Genomic DNA, 17034 nt, shown 5'->3' on the forward strand with positions numbered 1-17034 from the left:
TAAATCCAGTCCAAGTGAGATATCAAAGCTCCTGATCCAAAGCCTCTCCCAGAATTTGTTGTCTTGTGAAGAAGGAAGTGGTTCCAGGATGAGTTGCAGTAAGGATGGTGGGAACTGTGTGAGTAACCTGAGCTGGCTGGCCAGGTGGGGAGAAAAGTATCTTTACAAAATGCACGGAGAATGACAGCAGGAGGAACTCAATCAGGGTGTTTCAGGAGGCCGTTGCTTCAGTTTGTGGTGTGTAAACTTTTGTGCCCTGTGGAGTCAGCCTCTTACTTTGAGGGTGGTACCAGCTGACAGCCCTGGAGCTGAGTGGCTCTTCCCTCCCACTGCGCTGAATCCTTTACAGACAGGACTATATGAGGAAACAGAAAGCTATCAGGTCAGCCTCTGGGATTGCATATCAGTTGCTTAGAGCCAATTAAAGGGAGAAGGGAATAGCACAGCCTGCTCTATGCATCTCAGTGTATGGAACGAGGACTGGATTTATCTAATGTTGCAGCGGTTGTTCTGCATTCAAGGAGAGGTGCCCAGGTCGTCTTCTATAGCCAACGCCCGCATGCCCCCAGGAAATCCCTGACTGCACTGCCACACACACTGGCCGGTGGCTCACTGTGCTCCATCCTAATGATGTTGGTTATTATATCAGAACAGCCAAAGCCTTTCTGTCTCACCATCTACAGATGCTGTCTGCTTTTCCTTCACACTTGACTAAAGGCACCTGCTGTGAACTCCAAAAAGAAACAGAAATTTTACAAAGAAACTTCAAAAGGAGATGCGGTAACAACTGTGGCAGGCATTGTTCCTGCTGATATTACAGCACCAAACTCAGGCAAGCTCCCAGGGCTGGGCCGGCACCCCAGGCTTCAGGGGACCCATCAGGACCCCAGGTGGGACAACTTATTACATAGGGCCCAGCACGATCGGTAAGGTAAGAGAGGCTCCTGGGTTGGCTTAATCATGCTTAGTGCTCCATTTTTAGCAGGCAACTGAGATAAAGTCCCATAACAGGACATTCTTGTACAAATGGGAACTAAGCATTCTATAGGTGATACATTATTCCAACACCCTCAGACTCAGGAGGAAATTTCTCATGACAACTCTTAACATATATTTTAAATATGGAAACTGGAAGGGGCTGGAGATTTAGCTCAGCGGCATAAGCGCCTGCCTTGCAAGCAGGCAGTTGTGAGTTCAATCCCCGGTACCGATAAAAAGAAAAAAGACCAAAAAAAAAAAAAAAATTAAAAAAAATATGGAAACTGGAAAAAAAAGTTTTGCAATACTGATTCTGTAGACAACACTGATAGATTACAAAGGACTCAAAGCAATGGTAGCTATGAATAAGTGGTGAAGCTCCTTTGCTTTTTGTGAGGCTCCTTTGCTTTTTGTGGTGATCTAGTTATTTGCGTTGGCTCTATAAAAGGCCAGCCTCCTTCTTGTGAAGCGAACTGGAAAAATCAAATCGGTGACAGTCATCATAACACCCACTTCATTTTATGGGGCCACAGTGGAGCAACACAGTCACATGAGTGGGACCTGGGAAGATTCCCAACAGCAATAGCAAAGGGGCAGGAGCTCAGCGTGCAGGGCACTTGGCTCTGTAGCACCTCCCAGCTTCAGGATGCCCAAGTCCACTGCACCATGGCAGAGCACAGAACTGGTGAGAGACTGGGCAAAGGGTTCCCACTGTGGGGACACGGCAGGTGTGAGCCATCTCCAGGGCCATGTGGAAGTCATGCACTGTGCAATAACCCACACGGGATGGCTTTTGAATATCCACTGCCACTTTTCTTGGTGTATCTACTGAACTGTGGGTTACAAAGTTTAATTTCTTATAATGGCCACGTTTAACAAGTACTTACAAAATTGTCAAAAGTTAAACTATCAGTTTTTGGGGCCAGCACTAGCATGCCATCCCCAGAGGGTGTCCAGAGCCTGTCCTCCAGCTGAGGGAACATCATCAACCTTGCAGGGAGGAAAGCACTTCCCACGAATCAAGAAACAAGGCATGGCTGTCTTCATAGGCAGCAAACTGGGTACTTCTGGTTCTTCAGCCCAGTGGGAGAGCAAATAAGGACCATAAAACTATTCTGATACATGAAAGTCAGCTGTACAGGGTTTATGAGCAAAGTCTCCAACTGGAGAAGGTTCTGGCTTTGTCAATCTGTAACGAGGATGACTTTGTGTATTAACATCTCTCATACACTGTGCAAATAAAATCGGATAGACATTAAAAGTCTTCAAACAACCTGTAGCGAATCAGAAGAGTCAGAAACCAACTCATGAGGTCAAACCTTCACGTAGCAGGGGACTTAACCAGAAAGAGAACCTAAGATAATAGAGCACCTACACAAAGGGACCACTGTGCACCCAGACACAAAACTAAACACGAAAGCCGGGTCACTCCGTGCAACTCCAGTCCCCAGCGTGTGAAACGTGTTCCCACAGGCCACTTACAAAAACACTGACATCTGACAGTACGTCTCAGCCTTTGTAAATACTGAAATCACATGAGATTTGGTTTTCCATCACAAGAAAACTGACGGAGACAGGAGTGGTTCAGCAGCTTCCTTCCCCTTTACACAGTGGCTGCGTTTCCAGTGGATGGAGCTGACTTTCTAAAGCATACACTCTGGGGAACCTTCCCGCAGGTAACAATGCTTTCTTTCCGAATGCTTTTACCTCTAGGGTTTTCTTTGACAGCCTTGTTCATTTGTCCTGGGTTTGATCTTACATATTTGTGGGTATGGCCTGAAAAGCTGGTAACTCTCTGACACACACAGGTTGAAAACCTAATCTTCATGTGGTGATGTCAAGGGGGAGGCTTTGAAAGCAGTTAGGTCCTGAGAGTTAAGGACCCTCAAGAGGGACAAAAGCGCCTTCAGGAGAGTGTCCCCAGTGCCGCCTTGCCTTGCCACGGTGAGAGCACACAGTGAGAGGCACCGTATGGGAGGCGCTCAGTCATTGCCAGACTCCACATCTGCCCACACCAACGCCGCCGTGGCCCTGGCTCCCCGCCTCCCAGCTGCGGGAAACAGCTGCTTGCTATTGATATGCTGCATTTGCCGCACTTGGTTATCACGGCTCTGACTGGTGAGGCGCCTGCCTGGATTCTGCTCCCAGTCACAGTCACGCGGTGCCTAGCAGACACTCACAGATAACAGCTACGGACTGCACAGATGTTAAACTGATATTCCGAGCACACAGCAGGGCACTGGGAGCTAACAGAGGACCCTGGGAAGCAAGGAACGGCCCCACACAGGCTCCTGCGAGGCCGGCTTTCATCTTGCAGGAAGGCCCTGGGCTGTACCCTGCAGAGTGGCTAAGAGTCAGAGGAAAACCCCCAATTTTACTGGCCAGAAGAGCCCGAGGATGAAACTAGAGGAATACAACTCTGGAAAGCAAAGGGGAAAGTGCAGAGAAGGCCAAGAAGGAACCGCACACTGCTTGGCGGGAGGAAGTGAGGCCCCGAGGACCAGTGTGGGGAGAGTCATTAACCCATTACTAACAAAGGAAAGAAAAGTGCACTTCAGGGAATGGAAGAGCCAGAATCTCTGTAACCTGTCATCCACGATGCTCAGTGCAGTTCAGAGCTATCAGCATACGAGGCACCAGGACAGCGCTGTAAAGAAAAACATGCTCACGATGGATAAAAAAGGAAGTGTTAATGGGAAAATGGAAATTATAAAAAAGAACTAAACAAATTCTAAAACTGAAAAATATACACATGAAATTTAAAATTAGTAGATGAACTTGGCAGAATAAAGATGATAGAAATAAGTGAACTGAAGATAGGTTAGATCAATCATCTTACAGATCAGTGATCCAATCTGAAGAGCTGACAAAAGGTCAAAGAGTTATGGGTACCCCAGGGGCCTGCAGAGGCTTGGGAAGAGCTCACAGGAGCGTGATATGGGTGGAGGAGAGAGAGGCAGAGGCAGGCTATGCCCACGAGGCACCCCATGAGGACCAGGACCATGTGCACCACAAACGTGTGCAAATAAAATAAAATAAATCAGGTCGAAGGAACACCTGGAGTCCCAGAGCAGGAGGAGCAGGCTGAGGCAGCCTGGGCATGTGTGAGACTGTGTGAGTGTGCAAGTGTGTGTCCTATGAGTGCGAGTGACTGTGTGAGACTGTGTGAGTGTGTAATTGAGTGTGAGACTGTGTGTGGGTGTGGCAGGGCAGAGACTCAGACCGACAGTGAAACGCAGAGATTCCTAACGCTGCCTTCCCTGTGCCAGCTGGGAGCCGCCCTTGCCACGCTCCAGATCTGTTCATGACTCCAGAAACCAGTCTGTCTGCAAACAGACCCAGCAACATTCACCAACGGAGGGCTCTGCTGGGTCACTCAGGCCCTGCTGTGCTTGGGACCTGGTGTCAGGAACAGGCCTAAACCAGGAAGCCGGGATGACAGGCTCAGCAAACTCCCTGCAAGGAGCTGCAGAAAGAGGGAGTCTCATGGATGCAGACTCTGCAGGCCCTGGACAGCAGCTTTCCCAGGTCCTGTCCTCACCTGGGTAACAGTCCGCCTGGAGGCAAGGTCCCCACACTGCACTAGGAGAAAACATTGGGCATTTCCTGCCACACTTTCTGATAGGACCTGACACAAGTCTCCAGGGCCAGAGTGAGAAGATGCAGAAAAACAGCTGCAAAACACGAGGCCTGTGACAGGGAGTCCAGGACCCCAGTCCACTTCCACATGCCCCAAATCTTCCCTCAAGCCAGAAGCGAGGGACACTGAAGCAAGAGGACTGCAAGTTTGAGCCTGAATACCTTAGCAGAGAGACCTTGTCTCAAAACAGAAAATAATAATAATAATAATAAAGATGTAGCTAGGTGGGAAGGCCCAGGGTTCAGCCCTCAGTAACATATACACACAGGCACATGCTGATATGGACACACACAATCCTGTTATGGTTGATACAGTGTGTCAACTTGTGAAGTTTAGAAGTTTAACCAGGAGACTCAGCAGGGAGCCAGGACCCTTACTTTGTAAACACCCTGACCAGCGTAAAGGACACAGAGGTGGTGTGGGTGCTGCTGGGTGGTGGGGAAAGCCCGCTTCCCATACAAGGGAGAAGAAGTTTGTCCTCCTCCTGCTCTGGCTGCTTTTGCTGTCTTCCGCTGCCTTCAGCTGTGCCCTGTGCTGTGCCACTCTGCCTTGGAGCCGGCTGATAATAGATTGAAATGTCTACAAACTGAGCTAAATAAACCTTTCCTCCTTTAATCTTGGGTGTCAGGTATTTTGTCCTAGCAATGAGAGAAAAGTTACCAAGGTGAATCTATAGCTAAACTTTTAAACAATGCAAGAGGAACAGTCAAAAGAAAACAGACTATGGGAGCCGACCTGGGGCAGAACAAGGACAGTCCCTGCAGAGGAAGGGGACCTCATGAGAAGGCGAGGGCCTCTTCTCCCATCCATGGGAGGTGATGGGGTTACAGGAGGTGAAAGATCCTTCTGTGAAACCAGTAGTACTCTCACCAGCAGCAAGGGGCTCTGACGGACCAGGCAGCAACCAAGGAGGCCAGAGCAGCCAGGTTATGCAGGGTCTCCAAGACTCATTTCCAGGTGACCCAGTGCAGCCTGGAACCATGCTTAGAAGTATCCAGAGGGACCTGAAATTACCCTGCATGGTGTGAAATCCAGTCACGCAAAGACATAGAAAAGCCTGACCCTGCCTGAGAATGAACTGTGAGGAAATGGCCCCAGATATTAGAATTAACAGCCAAACCAACAAAATAGTTACTATAACCGTGTTACATATATATATATATTCCAAAAGTTAGATAAACACATGAACTGTATTTTTATAAAGACTCATTAGGTCGGGGATGGTGGCAAGAACCTGTAATCCCAGTTATTCAGGAAGCTGAGACAAGAGGATCACTTCTGCCCAGCAGTGGGAGGCCAGCCTGAGCAACACAGCAAAACCCTGTCTCCAAAAAAAAAAAAAAAAAAAAAAAAACTCAACATTTTTCAAGATGAAAAGTACAAAATCTGACATGAAAAACATATGGCTGGGATTAATGACAAGTTGATACTGCTGAAGAGAAGACTAGTGAACTTGAGGTCTCCTTGGCAGAAGTTGTCTAAGATGGGAAATGGGGAAGAAAGAATCAAAAGAAATCTAAGAGCATCCATGAGCTGTGAACAACTTCAAACAGCCTCTGTGTGGAAAGCTGGGTCCCTACAGGGAGGGTGGAGCTGGGGAAGTCTGTGAAGGTTCCTGACTGAAGATACCATGAGGCCCCAGAATCCTAGGGTCTCCTCAAATCCCAGCACAAGACACGATGGAAATGGCATCCCTCCACCTCACCTGTGGCACGCAGGATGAGGACGAGTGGCAAAGGTTAAAAGATGTTAGAGGAAAGCAGACTTCCCAGAAGGAACTTCAGCAAGGAGACTGTGGTGGGTTAACTAATGGTCAGTTTATAATCCTCAACTGGCTGAGTCTTTGAGGAGCTGGGTGTCCCCCTGAGGACTGCTGCCAGCAGCATAAAAGGAGATCTGGAGGGGAGGGTGGTGCTGCTGGTGCTCCTGGAGGAGCTGGTCACACTGGCTTTCCTGATGGGAACGGCTGTTCTCACCGTCATGGAGGATGGTTGCGGTTCTCTTCTGGGGAGCGCTGGTCCTTACCTTGAGTGTCACTTCCTGGCTCCAGTGCAGATCCCTCAGCCTGCTGGCACAGATCCTTTATCCTGATGGTGCAGACTTTGTAGCTTCCACCACTGACCTTGGGCCTCCCCAGCGCAGATCCTTGATACAGACTTGCATGAGACATTGTCGTGGGCTCTGGGCTCCAGCTGGACTCATGAAAGACACTTCCATGGCTTTAGGCCTCCAGCGGGGCTCATGAAGGACATTGCCATGGGATCCAAGCCCTCAGCTGGCTTCAGTGGGTCTCTAGTGTTTGGAAAGGTCTCCTGCACTCTTTTGTATTTGACTCTTTGGGTGAATATTATAAACAATACTATAAATTATGTGTCCCATGTTGAATCTTTTCCTTTGTAAACCCTGAGTACAACAGGATAGTGAACACAGCTTTAAAAAGCTGAAGGAAGAACCAACCCCTCTGTAATTACACATTCAGCAAAGATGCTTTTCAAAATGAAGATGGAATAGAGCTGTTTGCAGACCCGTAGTGTACTGGTGAGTCTCGATCGTCACCTGGCTGGGCCTGGCAGAGCCCTGGGAAGTGACTGAGATGCACTCCAGATGTCCACCAGCGCTACTGAGGGACTGGGTGTGGGCAGCCGCTGCCCTTCAGCATGGCTGGCTACCCTCTTCTCTCCCAGAGCTGTCACTACTGGGCATTTTGTCTCAGCAGCAAAGCTGACAGACTCTTCTAAAACTCTGGATGAATCCACCAAGCAAAAAAAAAAAAAAAAACAAAAAACAAAAAACAAAACTTAAGGAAGCCCTGAATACAGATGGTGAACAATTCCACGTGGAAACATGGATCTAGCCGAGGACAGAGTTCCCAAAGTGGCGGCTACATGGGTGGGTAGACTTACAATTGCACCTGTTATTAAGGTCTCCTTGAGAGATCACTGAACCATTAACAAAATATTTTCAGATCAAATATATAAAAAGAATTATACACTATGACCAAAAATGAATACAAATTCAATCAATCTGACCCACCATATCAACAGGATAAGATGAAAAATCACATGCTCATTTTCATTGATATGAAAAAACTCTTAACAAAATCCAGTCCTGATCCATAGTTCTTAAGGAAAAGCTTCACAGAGCAGGAACAGAGAGAAGATGACTCAATTTGAAGAGTCTTTCCCCAAAGCTGCCATTAGCATTGCCCTGGCCTTCGAGACTGAGTGTTTCTCTCCTACCATCAGAACTGGCAAATGATGTCATGGTTCTTATTTAACTCAGTACTGGAGGTTCTAGCCTATGAATGGGGCGGGGGCGGGAGGAGACAAATTGGAAAGGAAGATCCAGGCTAGGTGGTGCCTGTGATCCCACCACTCAGAGAGACAAGGCAGCAGGACCAGCATGAGTTTGAGGTCATCCTGGGCTACACAGTGAGACCTTTCTCAAAGCAAACTAAACTAAAAATTAGAAAGGAAAAAAAATTGCATTTAACAGTTATCTACATAGAATATCTCAATAAATGTAATTTCTAAATTACTATTTTAAAAATAAGAAAAGTCACCAGACACAGTATTAATACAAAAAAATCAACAAATATATAGAAGCCAAAGTTGAAAACAGAAAGGAAATTATCTATATGCATATCTAACAAAACACGTACAGGATCTGTATGCTGAAAACCACAAATATCACAGAAGACCTAAATTGCCAAAAAGATGCAAATGTCAGTTACATCCACACTGATTTACACAAACCTTATCACTAGCTCAGAAATGCTTCTGTAGACACAGGCAACCTTCTTTACAGTGTATATGGAAAAGTAAAGAAAATCACCTGTGAATCTGTAATTATTTCAAAATGCTTTTTTTTTAAAAAAAGAAATTGGTTCTGGGAATGGTGGTGAGTGTACCTGTAATCCCAAAACTATGCAAACCAAGGCAGGAGGATTAAAAGTTTGAAGACAGCCCAGGATACATAGAAAGTTCCAGGCCAGTCTTGACTACCTAACAACACTATGTCAAAATAAATAAATATTTAAAACCGGCTGTTTAAGCAGAAATTAAATATAGGGTAGGGCTTCTAACAAATGCATAAGTAAATGTATGACCTCTGCAGCATACATCCAGGGGGAATAAATGGAGGTACATCCCTGGGAGGTTACATTCTATGTGAAATAGCATAACATAATTCGAAGGTAGACTGTGATAAGGATAATACTAGAAATCCTAAAGTAACCCCTAAAACAACAAAATGGAGAATTACCGCTAACAATGCAGTACATGACATAAACTAGAAACGTAAAATAACACATCTAAAAGGCATAAATAAATAATGCAAGACACTAGAAAGCGAGAGCTGCTAGGTTTTAGGTGCTGAATGCTCCTCAGAGGTGCAGGGAGGGGTCAGGCCATGGGGCCGCTCCTTGGGTCCAGGGCTGTGAGTCTTACTTCAGGTGGACAGGAGAGGCCTCACAGAGGTCTATAGTGGACGGGAGGCCCGCCCTTGAATGGGCTTGTGGCACTGGCTCCTTACTCCTCCTCATTGTTTGCTTCCTGGCCACCAGGTGAGTGGTTTTGCTCTGTCCTGCACTCCTCCCATAAAGCACTGGTTCAGCCAAAGCAGCAGGGCCACTTACCGTGGACTAGAGCCTCTACAACAGTGAGCCAAAATAAAGCTTCCTCTCTGTTAATTATCTCAGGGATTTCTTTGTAGTGACAGGAATCTAACTCAGGAGTAAACACTAGACAAAGCACATACCAGACAAATACAGGTGATAAATTTAAATCTATCTCTATAATCACTATAGCCAACAAAAGCAGCCTAGATACTCCTTTCAAATATCTATGTGACATTTACCAAGACTAACCACACGATGGCCCATAAGACATATGTCCCAACAAATTCAAAAGGACTTAAGTCATACAGAGAATGTTCTATGATCACAATAAAACTAAATTAAAAATCAGTAACAGAAAAATGTATTATGGCTTATATCTAAGTGTCCCCCAAGAGCTTCATGCTGAAAGTAATAAAGAATACCTAAATGGAGAGATAAATATGCATTGTTTGGGGGTCAGTAAACTCAATATTGTTAAGATAGGAGTTTCTGCCAAGTTGTCCTGTGGAACTGCAGTCCCAAGGAGAATCCCAGCAAGTGTGTGTATCTCTGGAAACTGATAAGCTGACTTTAAAATTTACAGGAAAATGTAAAGAACTCAAAGCAGACAAAACAACTTTGAACAGGGGGTCAGAACCCTCCCAATGCGTCCGTGACCTCAAGACTGAGGGACTTCAGGCGCTGGGCATGACAATGCATACCTCTCATCCCAGACCTTGCCACACGTTCAAGGCCAGCCTGGGTTACACAGAGAGACTCTGTCTCAAAAAAACCTGCAACAATCAAAACAGAGTTCCTTGCTATAAATAAAACAAACAGATGACTGGAAAAGAATGCAGAAATGTGGCAGGGTGTGGCTCAGTGGTAGAGCACATGCCTGCGTGCACAAGGACCCAGGCTCTACCCCAGCACCATGTATGCACACAAGACAAAAATGAATAGAGAAATGAGACAGAAGTCCAGCAGTGTGTGATGCTGAATGCCTGTAATCCCAGTGCTCAGAAGGCTGAGCAGGAGGACCTCTGTGAGTTTGAGACTACATAGTGAGTTCCATGCCAGCCTGGAGTACAGTTAGACCTTGTCTCAGAGAGAGAGAAGTAGATCCACACATAAATACAAATGGAAACTATTGTTTTTTACACAGTGCCAAAGCAATCCAATGAAGAAAGAGTAGCCTTTCAACAAAAAGTGTCACAATGGTTGTATATCAATGTGCAAAACTATGAACTTTGATCCATATCTTGTAGCACAATTTAAAATGCCTAAAATTAAAAATTGACCATGTCCAGCATTTACAAGGTTACACAGGAACTGGAACTCTGACAGAGCTTGTGGGAATATACGATGATACAGACACTTTGTACAACAGCTCAGAAGGCTAAGCACCATGGAGAGATTGCTCAGGCAGGGTGACACCACGGCTGTGGTGCATTCCTGCAGAACTCCACGGGGAGCCGACGGCGCTGTGTGTCAGGGTGGGTTCACAGTGAGGATTGGAGGCTGCTCCAGTGTGGGGGTGCATGAGAGGAAGCCGAGACGTGCAGGGGCTGAGGTGCTCACACAATCGTTCTGTGCTTTCCACTCAGTTCTGCTGTGAACTTGAAATTCCTCTAAAAAACGAAGTCGATTTTTTAAAAAGGAACTATGTTTAAAAGTAATGACACATGTTGTTACAGCACAAATGAACACTGAAAACATCATGCTAAGTGACAGAAACCACACACACAGAGCCTGATCCCACTTATATGAAATGTCCAGAAAGTGCAAACCTACAGAATAAGAGGTAGACCAGTATGCCCGACCGAGGGCTGGGAGGCTGGGGGGAAGCATGGGAATGGCTGCTCGTGATAGATTTCTGCACTGGAGCAATGTTCTAAACTTAGGTTGTCGTGAACTGTGTTTACTTTAAGTGGCAACGTTTAAGGTATGATAAATAAAACCTTGATGTTTCACAGTTGGAAATTACTGTAATATCTTATAGAAGGCCCATGCAAGTGAGGCAGAGGCAGATACTCAAAACACTGTGCACATCCACAGCCAGTAAGCTCCTTTGAGTGGAGACCAAAAACTGGAAGAGGGAAGTGAGGTAGTTTGTGTTTGGATGTCTCCCCAAAGCCTCATGCAGTCATGGAGGGTAGGCCTTTTGAAGGCTTCCAGGTCTAGCATGCATGATTGGTTTGTTGTCTAGTGCTGGGATTGGTGGCATGAATGCTGCACCTGCCCAGGGGCAAAGCTGGCATACAGTGTAAGGGAGGGAAGCAGACGCGCTCGGTCCTTTTTACCCTATTTGCTCCTGTGGCTTGTGGCCACCATGAACGACTTCCCATGTGCCACACCACCCTGCCTTGGAGCCAGCTGAGTATGGGCTGAAACCTCCAAAAACTGTGAACTAAATAAACTTTTCCTTCCCTAATTTTGGGCATCAGATGTTTTGTCTCAGCAATGAGAGAAAAGTAACCAAGACATGGAGCGTCCTCATGCATGGACGCTTTTCCTAACTAAACACATGGCAACACTCACCACATTAGCTGCTTGAAGCATTCAGAGTCCACTGCCTGTCAGCTCTACCCCAGGAAAGCTGATTTAGAAGATGGCTCTGAGATCAAGAACCCACGCCCACACCCACCTGGGGTACACAGGTGCCTGCACCTCTCCATGGCCCCCACCTGGCCCATGTTTAAAGGCAGGCTAAGTGCTGCTGTGTGCTTGGGGCACCCTCGCTTTACCCCACTCCACCTAACAAAGCCTTTGATGACCAGGAAAAGGAACCCATGTATCGTGTGTGCAGTGTTCTGAATGCCCCATCAGAGACCTCGGCCTGGTCAGTTCTGCTCAGGAACACTGCAGTGTGTCCCAGGACCAGCACATGGATGGACTCCGCTTCTGAAGACCAGGGGTCAGTATCGGGGAATGTTCTGGCAGCTCTGTGACAACCTGGGGCCCAGCCTGTTCCATCTCCTCTAGCATGTGGCCTCCACCCTAGGTCACAGAACATCCACGGAACATTCTGATGTGACCATTGGAAGTAAGGGCCAGATCACCAGGAGGACAGACGAAGGGGCGTGGGACTCACCCATCCTGGAGGAGCTGCAGACAGAGTGACCTCAGCCCTGCACCCTGGGACTCATCACAAGCACACGTGCAGCAGGCCCAGGAGCCTCACGCCTTCCTGGATGCCCTCTTCCTTGAGGCACCTCAGCCAGTGTCCCGGGGCCCTGGGGCCAAGTTGGCAGATGTTCCCTAGCCCTGTTACAAGCAGCCTTTGACCTGCTCACAGTGTCAGTTGTGGGGCACTGTGCAGGCCCAGAGAGGGGACCCAGACAGAGCAGGTCAGCACCGCAGCTTCACGTGGGGCCTCAGGGTGAGGGCAGAGCCGGAGCTGGGGAGCCCTAGCAGTTCTGCCACTAAGGCTGATTCCTAAAGCTGCAGGCCTCCCCAGTCTCCACCACAGGGAGCACCAGGAGCAGGCCTGGGCTTTGCTTCTGCCAGGATGGGGACGAGGTCAGCGGAGTGTAGGTGCCATCCTCCTGCACCCTGGCCCCATCCTGCGGCTGGGGACAACGCCCCCCAGGCCAGGGACACCACAGACCCGGCCTCTCCTCTGCCCGGATGGCTCCAGCTGCAGCGAAGAGTCACACGCTGTTTTCTTTACGTAGTTTCAGAGAGAACTAAGGGGTCTGAGGTAAACAACACACCTGGGCCTGGTCCCCCACGACTGCACCCCTGGGGTTCCCGATGTTCTACTCTGAAACTGCTTAACGGAAACTTTCTATGCACGTGTTTCCTATTGAATGTTTGCAAGAACTTTACTTAAACATGATGCAATTTTTAGTAATGACCATTAACTTATAAAATGTGTTATTAACGTTGAACTCGGAAGTGCGGCACCCCCCCCCCCCCGCCTCCCAGGGTGCAGTGTGTCAGGCGCCCGCCAGGGGGCGGAGTTACCGCCACGCCCGCGGCCCCTGGAAATTTACAGGCAGGGCCTGCAGACGCGGGCCAAGTTTCACCCGCCAGAATTCCGCGGTCCTCCGCCTGCTTTTTTGCCTACTGGGGTTGGAGGAGGGAGGGAAGTAGAAAGGGAAAGAACTGAAGGAAAAAAAGTGTTCAGTCTCAGGCCATGGAGTCTCATCCAATCAGGAAGGCTTTGATCCTCAGGAAGCGCGTGAAAACGCTGATAGGTTTTACAAGGGAGACGAAAGAATGTCCTGGAGTCTGTTCTGACCCAGCTTCGAGGCGGCTCCTGGAAGCCAGGGCTTGAGGGGAGGGACCCCCAGGTTCAGGAGGAGTCCTAGCCCAGAGCCTTTCGGGGGATCTTCACTCACCCCGGGCCTCCAACCCCAGGCTTTTGGCTTTTGCTGCCCCTGGCACCCCATGTCCAGTCTGCAGTCACCTATGGGGTGGCTGCCAGGCTGCCAGGACAAGCCTGGGCCTGCATCCTAGAGATCACCCACATCCATCTGACTGCAGAGGGCGGGGAGCATCACTACTGGAGAGGGTGGGAGGTGGCCATCTGCAGGATAAGCCTTCAGCCTGGGCCTGTGATAGTGTCTAGAAACACGATCCCCACATCCCAGCTGGCACGGGTCTGCCATTCCCTGGACCATATGGCACCTCTGGGCCAGGGCCTGGGAAAGAGATCGAACAGGATTCAAGCGGTTAGCAGTGCACCGAGGCTTGTCATGGAAGGGACTTGATGTGTAGTTCAAAACCAACCTGGGGACAGGAAAAGAGAGATATGAAAAGGGAGAGGAGGTGACCCCAGCACCCTGGGAGGCTGAGGGAGGAGGATCGCAAGTTGGAGCCCAGCCTGGACCACTTAGCGACTTACAGAGAACCTGTGTCAAAATAAAGGGGAAGTTGTACAGTGTGAAAGTGCTAGGCGCACTTCACGGTACAGAGAGAGACAGAGAAGACAGGCCCGCACTTGGGTGGATGATGTCATGAACATCTCTATTCCATGTGAAACTTGTGTCTTCTTTAGGAGGTAAAGGCAGCATCTATGCAAGCTGAAGGATCACATCTGCTAGGCTGACGCATCCCAGAGAAAGCAAAGCCATCTCTGGAGTCACTGCACACACTTTAAATGCTCTTGCATAATTTAAAATGACACACCTGTGCTGCCCTGTGCATCATGAAAGCCCCAGTTGTTGGAAAGCACACGCAGTGCTCATTTCATGCTGCTTGATGCCCCACATACAAGTCAGACAAGTCAGATGCCTCACACAAAATCAAAAAGGGGCACAGCAGTGTTTGGCCATCACTGGCTGCTGCTGTGGCTCACTGGATGTGGCATCACTGTGGCATCACTGGATGCTGCTGTGGCTGATACAGGCAAGGTCGGGGGCTGGTCGGCCCCTCCTACCACACCTGGTACACAAGGCAAGGACAGAAGGAGCCTCCCTCCAGTGGTGTTACCCATCTTCTCTCCGTCAGACTGAGCCACCAAAAGCAGCTTTGTCTCCTCTGCTCTGTCTTTCATGGAGGCCAGAGTGACACTGAGTCTCCCTCCAGGTATGGAGGCCACTGCACGACATGGCTCTGGACAGGACAAAGGACACCCAGGCTCTGGGAAATCTCACTGCTAGTCACAGTTGTGCATCCTGGGCTGTTCAGTCCCCATAGGTCTCACAGGGCCGACAGACATCATCATTGGAGAACCATGTCCCCAGGATCTCCCTGTCCCTGAGACCTCCCAGAAAGGTGGGAAGAGAGGTGCGGGCTCCACCTGCTGACTCCGACACCTGCTTCCTCCACAGGTGAGCTGCACTCCAGGCAGGTGAGTCAGCACAGGCGGGCCGTCTCGTCCAGCACGTCTGGCGTCCTAATGACAGTGTCTTTTCCGTCACTAATTGTCCTCCCACGAGAGACTCCACCCGAGCCCTGCCCCAGTCTCGTGCTTCACACCAGGGCTATGCCCTTCTAGGAAGGAGCAGGACATCACGCGCTAGACTTCCTGGACCAGGTCACCTCCTGTACCCACGGAGCTGGGCCAGAGCGAGGCCAAGCACAAAGCCCATAATTAGCCTCCTGTGAGCGGCTTCCTCATCCATGTCCACTTGGTTTCCGACACAGTGACAAATGGCTGTCCCAGCCAGATGCCAGAAAAAACAGAGACACCGGGAGGCACAAGAGAGGACCGTCCGCTGCTCACTTGGTTGCTGCCGACTTAGCAGTTGTGCCCACCTCATAGCTGAGTGGTTCTCTGTCCCAGAGCCTCCTGGCTTTGCAGAAGCCCCGGACATCCTAGTGGGTGGACTTGAGGGTACATTGAGGCCGGGTATGGAAAGCTCTCCAGAAGAAATAAGCCCCCAGATGGCACTGTCCATAAGAGCGGGGCAGTGTGGGAGCCTCGCAGCTGGGGCATCTGGGGACATTGATGCATGCTCCCATCACGCAGGTGCACATGTGGACACCACCCCGTAGGAGCTGATATGGGCCTCCCGAGCACGTGGCTCACCAGGCTGGAGGGTGCACAGGGTTTCAGATGGGACACCTCACTTTTCAGGGTGTGGGGAAAGGAAATATAAATATTAAGCTGGAAAATAATGAAGGATGGGCAAACGCAGGGCCGTCACCCACAGTAAACGTTAAAATAAGCACATTTCAAGGCAAATGACAGCATTCACATTCCTGTGGTTCTATTAACCTTGGGCTCAGGCAAGCAAAGGCCCAGGGAAGGGTGGAAACCAAGTGAAAGATCACCAGAGGCTTCTTCACTCAGGCTGTCCTGCTTGACCCTGAGAAACAGAGGGGCAGTGACTCAGCACCCATTCCTGAGTTTTTATACCATTCGTAGACAACAGGGCTTCTTTACTTTGCTGTTAGCTGCTGCCAGGAGTTATGCAGTATGTTTCTAAGAATGAACAGCTCCGGCCCCAGACCAGCTGCCACTGAGCTGCTCACAGTAAGCTGTGCTCTCCCCTGGGCTGCTCTTTCCTGACTAGGAAACCAGGATGCCGACTGCAGATGGCAGCCATCCTGTGCTGGCCCCTGTGCACCTTTCCCCTTCCAATCTCAGCTAGGTGCTCAGAGCTCCTAACTCTACAGGGTGGGGTCCCAGCCCAGCTGTGTCCTCCGAGGTGTTGACACCACCTGGCCCCTGCCTGCTTCTGCCTCTCTTCCCTGAAAGACAGAGTACTGGAATATAAAGTCACATGTACTCGTATGACTATAAGCTCCATGGAAATAAGGGTTTCGTGTCTGTTCACCACACACTCCCAGAACACACTCACATGGTACCTTGTATACACGAGGTGCTTGAAAAACACTGACCGGAAGAACGGATCGGGGAGGAACCCAGCTGCAGTGCTGCAGTGAGCCTCTCCCTGCAGGGCCAGAGGCTCTGGGAAGATGACCTCTGACCTCCCAGCAGTGGAGTGCAGTGGGAGGGGCGTGGTGTTTCTGGCCTACTCCCCACAGTCCAGGTCCCCACAGGGCAGACACGTGGGGAGCGTGTCTGGTGCAGCTGGGGCGGGACAGGCCCAGGCGGGTGTGGGGTGCTCCTCTCAGCACTAGTCACCAAAACAGGTTTAGGGAGGGAAGTGACCCAATGGCTTTATGCCTTGTAAAGATGTTTCTGGTGGCAGTGACGCAACTAATTAAAGAACAGAACAAAGCATTTCGAAGGCTGTTGTCTTATCCAGGTAAAAATAATGTAAAGGACACAACCTGCGGCAATAGAGATGAGGCGAGGTGGGCGGGGAAGCCGTGGAAGGGGCAGCTGGTGGGCTCCGAGGTGTGGGAGGGGCAGGGGAAGGGGGAGGAAACCCCAGTTCCTGGTCTGTACTGGGGAGAC

This window comes from Cavia porcellus, unplaced genomic scaffold (assembly GCF_034190915.1).
Source record: "Cavia porcellus strain 051 isolate PalLab524CR breed Dunkin Hartley unplaced genomic scaffold, mCavPor4.1 scaffold_26, whole genome shotgun sequence".
Taxonomy (NCBI): domain Eukaryota; kingdom Metazoa; phylum Chordata; class Mammalia; order Rodentia; family Caviidae; genus Cavia; species Cavia porcellus.